Genomic DNA, 10,678 nt, shown 5'->3' with positions numbered 1-10,678 from the left:
ATCTGTCCAGCTATTTGTTTCTGTTGTAATAATAATAACAATAATCATCCTGCTTCACGATCTAGTCATCCTAATGAAGAAATTGGAACAAAGTTTGAAAGACTAGTGAAACCTGTAAAAAGATATGAGTGAAACAAGCAAACAAGCCTACTGAGGCGTTTGAAGCTTTCTATGAAATGTATTTTGTTTATAATCTTTTGTTGCATGAATAAATAAAATACACTTTTTTACTTTTAATGTTCATTCATTGTAATTTTATCTCAGTTAAAAATATACTTTTTCATCAAGTCAAGTCTAATGAATTGTTAATAGGTAATTAAATTTAAAGAACCCCCATAACCACCAAAATTTTGTAAACGGAGTTTAATACAAAAAAAGATTAGAAATATACAGAGCATGTGCCAATTCTTCGCTTTCCAAAGTCGTTCAGAGTGGCGAGTCGGTCTGCACAGCTTGTACTGTTCCTGTGACGGCGACACAGAGCAGGTCCATGTCGGCATCTAGTACTCTCCCTCCATCTTAACAGAAGAAAGACAACATCATCACTAGTATCAGGGACATACTACCTGATACTTTGAATACTGATAAGTCGCTCATAATACATACTATATAATACATACTACTCTGATATTAGGACCTGGGACCTAATTAATTATAGTCTCTTTCAATAAATATTCTTTTCATTTTTATGGTAGCCTATAGCCTCTGGATAAAAGAATATTACAATAAAAGGTTTAAATTACCTGTATCCGTCAAGTGATCCTGGTTTGTAGTTAATTGACTACAGCCGTTTTGTGTTGTAAAAACACATCTTCAGGTCAAATGTACATTGATTTATTCCATGGAATGGTCGTCGTAAGGTTTAAAGTTCACAAAAATAACATACACATACACAAAACATTAAACATAAATTGGCCAAAACAAAAAATACGAAAAACACGTAATAGACATCGGACACGTACGGTGCCGGTAGAAGGTAGGTCATAGGCGTTTTCGTACGTTTTGTATTGGCCAATTTATGTTTAGTGTTTTGTGTACGTGTATGTGTTATTTCTGTGAACTTTAAACCTTATGACGACCATGGAATAAATCAATGTACGTTTGAACTGAAGATATGTTTTTACAACACAAAACGGCTGTAGTTAATTAACTACAAACGTGACGGATACAGGTAATTTAAACCTTTTACCTTTTTGAATTTTTTTTATATTCTTTTACATTCATGCCCCCTTTAACTCCAGGCCACAGCCATTGAAGTGGCACCACAAATAGGGTTCTAATCTAACAGCTGTTTTGTTTCAAAGCAGCTGGTATTTGTGTATTTTTTTAAAACACAAAAGCTTGGTAACTGGGGCCACTAAAATATTGACTCCACTCTAAATGCACTGTTAGAAATATATTTTCAATTCTACTTGTAACAAGAAGATTGTTCTTGAACCTCATACTGGAAAGAAATCAGCTCAATATGATAAGAACTAAAAAAAGCTTAAGACACCTTTTAAAGTGTCTATGTATTTGACAACTATTTATTTCTTTGTTTCAAATAGTAAATCAAGTGTATGATAGTTACCTCAAGGGACAAAAGTGTTCGAGTAGCCTGACGTGGGGCAGGATCCAGCTGCGTTAAATCTCATGCTACGTTTTTGATTGGCAGACACCAGCACACCACTGTGATATTCCTGCAACAAGGAACATCAAGGGGTTTAAAGGTTTAAAAGGATTAACACAATTACAATTAATTATATACGTTTCTTGTGAAATCAACCAAGTCTAGAATATCTATCATTTGATCTTATTGAATTGTTAGTTTATTTTTCCAATTTATACATCGGTTTATTTACGTACAATTGCATGTTTACTGTTTTTTACTGTATTTTTATCGGGTAAATGACCAGTTGCTCGGTAGCTGTGGACGAGTGAGTGTGTGTTGTGCAATATATTAAGAGTGGTCCTGTATCAAAAATAGTAAAACAATGAATCTGTTACCTGTGGTTGCAATGTGGTGCAGAATTAGGCAGCGTAGGATTGAGAGGAAGTACTGGATTCAACCCAATTAATCAAGTTATTAATTGATTAAAAAACCTAATAATAATAAATAATAACTAATAAATGTTTTTTTTTCTTTACCCTCCAATTGTTCAAAAACCTCTCTCAGAGCAGAGCAAACTAGTTTCCACGCTTCTTTCATTTAATTTCTGTCCTTATAATAGTTTAAAGTTTTATCCCACAGTACTGGGTTTGCTTCCACTAATTCAATCAAAACATCATTGTCAATTATCACTTCAGTTGCTATTTTCGATCTACACGATAATTCATATTTGAAGCCATTGTCACTCACAACTGTCACTATTCACTTCAAAAAACAAACGCAGTATGCAAAGTGCACAGAGAGAAGGTGCAACGAGAACTAGGACTAATAGGGAGAACGCACGACATCTGACAAAACAATTGTGGTGTGGGTGAGCACCCATTTAATCATGTACGCCCTTGCAAGCACGACAGTCGGGTGAGAGTCGCGGATCACAGTTTCAGTGGACAAATGCACCACAAAAGAATGATGTGGTTGTTAGATAGGATAGGATTGGTTTACTAACCGGAATGTGCAGGGCCGATATTAGGTGCAAGGCAATTGGCTTTTTTGGGGGGCGAAAAAAAATTTTAAATGAAAAAAATAATGATTGTAGTGAATTCTGACTATTTTCCTTGGCTATGTAGACATTATTATCGTCTTCCATTATCCGATTATCAACGTCTCTCTCAATTGCGGCAAAACAGATTAAATCAGTGAAATTAATTTATAAAAAAAAAAAAAATAGATGGGCCCCCTCCTAGGCCTAGGCCCCCGCAACTGCTGTGTCCGCTGTTAGGGAAATACAGCCCTGAGTATTTATGTAGTTTGGAATTTTGCTTTACCACAGACAAGATATTCTTCTTGAACCTCATTTGGGAAACAGATCAGCTCAATATAGCAAGAACCTTAAAAAAAATTAAGAGACCTTTTAAAGTGTCTATGTATTTAACAACTATTAATTTCTTTGTTTTAAATAGTAAATCATTTGTAAGATAATTACCTTAATAAGGGACGAAACTGTTCAAGGAGCCTGACGTGGCCGACGTGGGGCAGAATTTACAGCTGAGTTAAATTCCATGCTACGCTTTTGGTACGATTGGCAGACAGCAGCACACCACGGTGATATTCCTGCAACAAGGCACATCAAGGGGTTAAAAGGATTAAAGGATTAACACAATTATGATTAAATATATACGTTTCTTGTAAAATCAACAAAGTCTAGAATCTAATTTATCATATCTTCGATATATATAGAATTTACTGATTATTCTGGACAAACGCCAGTACTTAGGTAATTTAAATCTATCATGAGATCTATTTTATTTGTTAGTTTATTTTTCCAAATTATACATCGGTTTATTAACATACTATTGCATGTTTACTGTTTAGTAACGCTGATCTGTAAATCCATTGTGTATCTTCATAGACTAAAATAATTAAATACTAGGTGGCGTTCGCAGAAGCATCCACAAAATTGAGCGGAGTCGTCAAGGGTTTATATTATATTGTTTTGGTCATACTGCAGTAATACCAGTCGTTTTTAATGCATGCGTTGAGGGTCTAAAGTAGCAATTTTAGTCTTTAGGAAGTAAAAAAGTTTTTATCCTCTATGGAGTAAAAATAGTTTTTATCCTCTATATGGAGTAAAAATCAGCTGTTGGCAACTCAGTTGTAAATTTCTATTATAAACGATTGCATGTATCGAAATATGTATCGATTCGTGCTTCGAAATTATTTTAACCTACAGTTTACAGTCTCTTCCCATAGCGTTTTAGCTTTGCAGATACATTAATCCATTCCCACACTCAACACGCTCACCTTTACTACTTCCTTCACCACCCCCTACGTCGTGGACCTATTTCCCTCTCTTCCCATAACATTTTAGGATTGCAGATATATTAATGTAATTGCCAAAGACAGTTCCCACACTCTGCGCTGCCAGCCTTACTACTTCCTTCACCATTTCTACGTCATAGACTTGTTTCCTTCCCTTCTCATAGCATTTTTGGATTAAAGATACATCAATCTAACTGCCACAGACGGTTTTCACACTATGCTCATACTTAACTACTTTCTAAGCCTTTTTCTACATCGTGGACCTGTTTTCATCACTTTCCATAGCAATTTAGTATTTTAGATACATTAATCTAATTGCCACAAACATTCCCCACACTCTGCACTGCTAGCCTTTAACACTTCTTTCACCATTTTCTATGTCGTGGGGATGCTTCCATCCCTTCTCATAGCATTTCAGCATTGCAGATACATTAATTTAACTGCTACAAACGGTTTCCAGTTCCCACACTCCACTTTGCTCACCTTAAAAATTCCTTCACCACTTCATACGTCTCGGACCTTTTCTCTTCCTTCCCATAGCATTTTATTATTGCAGACACCTTAATCTAATTGTCATAAACAGTTCCTGTACTCCGGACAATTTGCCTTTACTACTTCCTTCATCACTTCCTACGTCGCGGACCCGTTATCCTCCGTTCCCATAGCATTTTAGGATTGTGGATATCTTCATCTAATCGTCATAAACAGCTCCCACACTCCGGACTGCTCGCCTTCACTACTTCCTTCACCACTTCCTACATCGTGGACCTGTTTTCCTCCCTTCCCACAGCATTTTATGATTGCAGATACCTTAATCTAATCGTCATAAACTGTTCCCACACTCCGGACTGCTCACCTTTACTACTTCCTTCGCCACTTCCTACGCCACGGACCTTTTCCTAACCCTTTCCATAGCATTTTAAGATTGCAGATACCTTAATCTTATCGTCATAAACAATTCCCACACTCTGGACAGCCCGCCTTGACTACTTCCTTCACCACTTCCTACGTGACAGACATGTTTCCCTCCCTTCCCAGAGCATCATAGGATTGCAAATACCTTAATATAATGGTCATAAGCAGTTCCCACACTCCGGTCAGCTTGCCTTGACTACTTCCTTCATCACTTCCTACGTCGCAAACCCGTTATCCTCCGTTCCCATAGCATTTTAGGATTGCGGATATCTTCATCTAATCGTCATAAACAGCTCCCACACTCCGGACTGCTCGCCTTTACTACTTCCTTCACCACTTCCTACATCGTGGACCTGTTTTCCTCCCTTCCCACAGCATTTTATGATTGCAGATACCTTAATCTAATCGTCATAAACAGTTCCCACACTCCGGACTGCTCACCTTTACTACTTCCTTCGCCACTTCCTACGCCACGGACCTTTTCCTAACCCTTTCCATAGCATTTTAAGATTGCAGATACCTTAATCTTATCGTCATAAACAGTTCCCACACTCTGGACAGCCCGCCTTGACTACTTCCTTCACCCCTTCCTACGTGACAGACATGTTTCCCTCCCTTCCCAGAGCATCATAGGATTGCAAATACCTTAATCTTATCGTCATAAACAGTTCCCACACTCCGGACTGCTCGCCTTTACTGATTCCATCGCCACTTCCTACGCAACGGACCTGTTTCCCTCCCTTCCCGTAGCATTTTATGATTACATATACCTTAATCTAATCGTCATAAACAGTTCCCACACTCCGGACAGCTTCAGGGCCGCGTTAAGGGTCAGTGGAGCCCTGGGCAAACCCAAAGCAGTACCCCCCTTTTTTCCTAGTGCGGGCAGGCGATGGTTGAGGGGCACCCTGTGAGCGCCCCCAAACCTCCGGCGCCCCTGGGCATATGCCCAGTCTGCCCGTTTATAAAAGTGGGCCTGGACAGCTTGTCTTGACTAATTCATTCATCACTTCCTACGTCGCGGACCCGCTATCCTCCCTTCCCATAGCATTTTATGATTGCAGATATCTTAATCTAATCGTCATAAACAGTTTCCATGCTCCGGACTGCTCGCCTTTACTACTGTCTTCACCACTTCCTACGTGACGGACATGTTTCCCTCCCTTACCATAGCATCATAGGATTGCAACTACCTTAATATAATGGTCATAAGCAGTTCTCACACTCCGGACAGCTTGCCTTGGCTACTTCCTTCATCACTGCCTACGTCGCGGACCCCTTTTCCTCCCTTCCCATAGCATTTTATGATTGCAGATACCTTAATCCTTAATCTAATCGTCATAAACAGTTCCAACCCTCGGACTGCTCGCCTTTACTACTTCTTTCATCACTTCCTACGTCGCGGATCCGTTTTCCTCCCTTCCCGTAGCATTTTATGATTGCAGAAACCTTAATCTAATTGTCATAAACAGTTCCCATACTCCGGACAGCTTGCCTTGACTGCTTCCTTCATCACTTCCTACGTCGCGGACCCGTTATCCTCCCTTCCCATAGCTTTTATGATTGCAGATAACTTCATCTAATCGTCATAAACAGTGCCCACACTCCGGACCGCTCGCCTTTACTACTTCCTTCACCACTTCCTACGTGACAGACCTGTTTTCCTCCCTTCCCATAGAATTTTAGGAATGCAGATAGCTCAATCTAATCGTCATAAACAGTTCCAACACTCCGGACTACTCGCCTTTACTACTTCCTTCGCCACTTCCTACGCCATGGAACTGTTTCCCTCCCTTTCCATAGAATTTTATGATTGCAGATACCTTAATCTTATTGTCATAAACAGTTCCTACACTCCGGACAGCTTGCCTTGACTACTTCCTTCATCACTTCCCACGTCGCGGACCCGTTATCCTCCCTTCCCATAGCATTTTATGATTGCAGATATCTTCATCTAATCGTCATAAACAGTTCCCACACTCCTGACTGCTGGCCTTTACTACTTCCTTCACCACTTCCTACGTGACGGACATGTTTCCCTCCCTTCCCATAGCATCATAGGATTGCAAATACCTTAATATAATGGGCTTAAGCAGTTCCCACAACCCGGACAGCTTGCCTTGACTACTTCCTTCATCACTTCCTACGTCGCGGACCCGTTTTCCTCCCTTCCCTTATAATTTTTGGTATGCAGATACCTAAATCTAATTGTCATAAACAGTTTGCACACTCCAGACTGCTCACTTTAGTACTTCCTTCACCACTTTCTACGTCGCGGATCCGTTTTCCTCCCTTCCCATAGAATTTTAGGAATGCAGATACCTAAATCTAATCGTCATAAACAGTTTCCACACTCCAGACTGTTCACCTTTAGTACTTCCTTTAACACTTCCTACGTCGCGGACCCGTTTTCCTCCCTTCCCTTATAATTTTTGGAATGCAGATACCTAAATCTAACCCTCATAAACAGTTTGCACACTCCAGACTGCTCACTTTAGTACTTCCTTCACCACTTTCTACGTCGCGGATCCGTTTTCCTCCCTTCCCATAGAATTTTAGGAATGCAGATACCTAAATCTAATCGACATAAATAGTTTCCACACTCCAGACTGTTCACCCTTAGTACTTCCTTTAACACTTCCTACGTCGCGGACCCGTTTTCCTCCCTTCCCTTATAAATTTTGGAATGCAGATACCTAAATCTAAATGTCATAAACGGTTTGCACACTCCAGACTGCTCACCTTTACTACTTCCTTCACCACTTCCTACGTCATGGACCTCAAGTTATTGTCGTCATTTGATTATTTTATGATCCAAACCACCGTTTATGTTCTAATATCTGAGGAATAATGCTATCAGCTATTTATTTATCTACTGCATTTTAAAGTCAACAGCTGATCATATGTCTTTGTTTATGTGTCAAATACTGCTTCCATAAGGACTACATTGAAACTTTGAGACCCAGTGGGGCGGATTCCTGAGAGTTATTTTTAACGCCATATAGATGTTGGCACTCACCGATATGGTCTTTATCACCATCCAAAATTTGAAAACCATTGATTCAGCCGTCTAGGAGGAGTTTGCGTATTACGAAATGCATAAAAGTCGACGTATAAGAGCTTCGCTCGCTTCGCTCGCTCCGCTCAATAAACTGTCAGCCGAGCTGCGGTTACCTTAGGTTATGGCACACACCCCTGGGAGCGCTGTGTAGTTACGTAGCATGTACGTCGTAACGTAAATCCATTGAGTATCATATTCTTATCAATTTAAACATATAGTTATAAGATATGTAAAAAATTACCTGCAAATGATAAAAAAGACCGCTGATATTAACATCTTCTCGAAGCGGGAAGTTCATACTTGGAAGTAGTTGAATTACTTGCTGTGAGATTTTCTCAGGAAAGTTCACCCGCTACAATCGGAGAGATCTGAAACAGGATCAACGAACTATTAAAAGTAATCCTATCTGGACCAAAACATACTTCTATTTACCTGTGTTGTGTGATGCAGCTTTAGTGGAATTGGTTAAAATCAACATTTGTCACTTCAAAAATTCCAAGCTCTTGAGGGAAAAATTCCAAATCCTAAAGGGACAGTTTAATAGTTGGCAGTTCTTTTTCTTAATTTTAAATATGGAATAGCTTGACCTAAAATCTTATTTGCTGACATCCATTTTTTCCATTGTACAGTAAACACATTCCCATGTAAGTTTCCATTGTATTGTAAACTGGCTTGGATACTTGAAATATTCTATGAGTTGAGATCTCTGCCATCTACTTATACTAAAGTTGTATTATTTTAAAAAATAGTTGTTTAGCCTCCGGATTACTGTATTATACTTAAAATGGTTTACAATACCTGCATATAGTAATCCTTTGTTGCTGATTTAGGCAACTAGTTTCGGTTCTTGTTTTGAACCATCTTCAGGCCTCAAGGTGTCAAGTGATCACTTCATTCGAAGGTCGTTAACAGAGTTCAATAAATAAAACATATACAAAACACGATACACGGAACGGACACACATTACAAAAAACACGAAAAACACGAAGGGACATTGACAAACGATCGTGACCGGGCTGAGGTAATGTCTAGCTGTAGCAGTCTAGACATTACCTCAGCCCGGTCACGATCGTTTGTCAATGTCCCTTCGTGTTTTTCGTGTTTTTTGTAATGTGTGTCCGTTCCGTGTATCGTGTTTTGTATATGTTTTATTTATTGAACTCTGTTAACGACCTTCGAATGAAGTGATCACTTGACACCTTGAGGCCTGAAGATGGTTCAAAACAAGAACCGAAACTAGTTGCCTAAATCAGCAACAAAGGATTACTATATGCAGGTATTGTAAACCATTTTAAGTTGTATTATTGTTTCTATTTGGTAGAGTAGATAAGATACTTACTTAGGTAGTCTAATACAGCTCTGGCGATGCCTTTATGGAAGCTAGCAGGATGAAGAGAAGAAAAGTAAGGAAATCATGTCAGTGGGTTGGAATAAGGTTTAAGGGATACTTTGGATAAAGGACACCCGTGGTAGGGAGAGGAGGTCCAGACACAATTATTTTTATCTACCTCTTCGCTCTACCCACAAGCGCTCCCTCGGCCATGTTCAGGTGGAGGGCCTCCTGTTTCTACCACATAATATTACCGTACTGTGGTAGGGCCGTAACACAAGCTTAAGGTGTAAATTACTAATCAAAAACTGTTTTCAAAACTCCCAAAAAAATTTTGAATTTTATTAAATATATTGCACGATATGAGTTTTGAAATAATTTGAGGGCCGAAGCCCATTTATCCCTCCATGCCACCCCTGGTAAGAATCTTAGAAGTTTAATCATGCAAAACATCCCTTAGGAATCTATTTTTTGGTCAATTGATGTCCCCATCCGCTTAAGGTCTAAATAATTCCCTACTTACTGGCTTTGCCTAAGTAGATAAGAGTTATATTACGGCTTTTCATGGTTAAACTTCTTAAACTTTTACCAGGCTACTGAAAAATGACTTAATAAATAACTTAATACACAAAATATATGTATATCCTACAATTATTCCCTAACTTAAAGAAGGCGTATTAATAACACCTAGTTAAAGGAAAACAATATCTAATACCTAATAAATATATATGTACAGTATGCAACATTTGAGGAATCAATAAAATTGGAATTAATAAAAAACTACACAACTTACCACTGTATTTTTATTCGTGATTTTCATGCTCTTCTTCTTCTTCTGGTTCTTTTAACTAATATTAACAGTCAACTCAAACTATCCAACTTTATGACTCATATCTGAAATCGCGTCAAATCAACGTTCATCACTATGTTCGTGCAACAATATCAAATTGGAATTTACGTAAAACTACACAACTTACCACTGTATTTTTATTCGTGATTTTCATGCTCTTTTTCTTCTTCTTGTTCTTTTAACTAATATTAACAATCAACTCAAATAACTATCCAACTTTATGACTCATATCTGAAATCGCGTCAAATCAAGGTTCATCACTATGTTCGTGCAACAATATCAGATGATTTGAAACTGGACATGGAAATAAATCCAAGTACACACACAAAAAACAAACAAATAATTAAGCGTCTTGAATATGAAGATCTGCTCTCGAAGATGTCTCGTAGAGGATGGCCTAGCACTAACCTATCATAGCTATAAAGCCTTTGTGAGCTACTGTAATAATATCTTAATTATCTTCCTAACTCTCTATCTGATAAAAAGAACCTGAAAATCCCTATTCTGTCCTAAAGCCTATGGCTAATCTATTCATGAGATAATATAGTTAAACTTGACCTAAAACTATATACTTAAAAAAAACCTAAACATTTTCAATCTGTTCTAAAAGCCTGT

The 10,678-nt window shown here is 38.5% G+C and overlaps 1 long non-coding RNA gene across 1 annotated transcript; it reads right to left on the bottom strand.

The window, feature by feature from the left end:
* Positions 1-336: 336 nt before the first annotated feature.
* LOC128983162 (uncharacterized) lies at positions 337-8,531 on the bottom strand. Its single transcript, XR_008489799.1, has 4 exons — positions 8,125-8,531; positions 3,072-3,199; positions 1,571-1,679; positions 337-518 (listed from the first exon to the last, which is right to left on the bottom strand). It is a non-coding gene; the product is annotated as an uncharacterized LOC128983162 (long non-coding RNA).
* Positions 8,532-10,678: the final 2,147 nt, after the last annotated feature.

The sequence above is a fragment of the Macrosteles quadrilineatus genome, unplaced genomic scaffold (assembly GCF_028750875.1).
Source record: "Macrosteles quadrilineatus isolate MER2022 unplaced genomic scaffold, UCM_ALF_1.0 Scaffold_1__1_contigs__length_201487025, whole genome shotgun sequence".
Classification (NCBI taxonomy): Eukaryota; Metazoa; Arthropoda; class Insecta; order Hemiptera; family Cicadellidae; genus Macrosteles; species Macrosteles quadrilineatus.
This window is presented reverse-complemented; position numbering and strand designations above follow the sequence as displayed.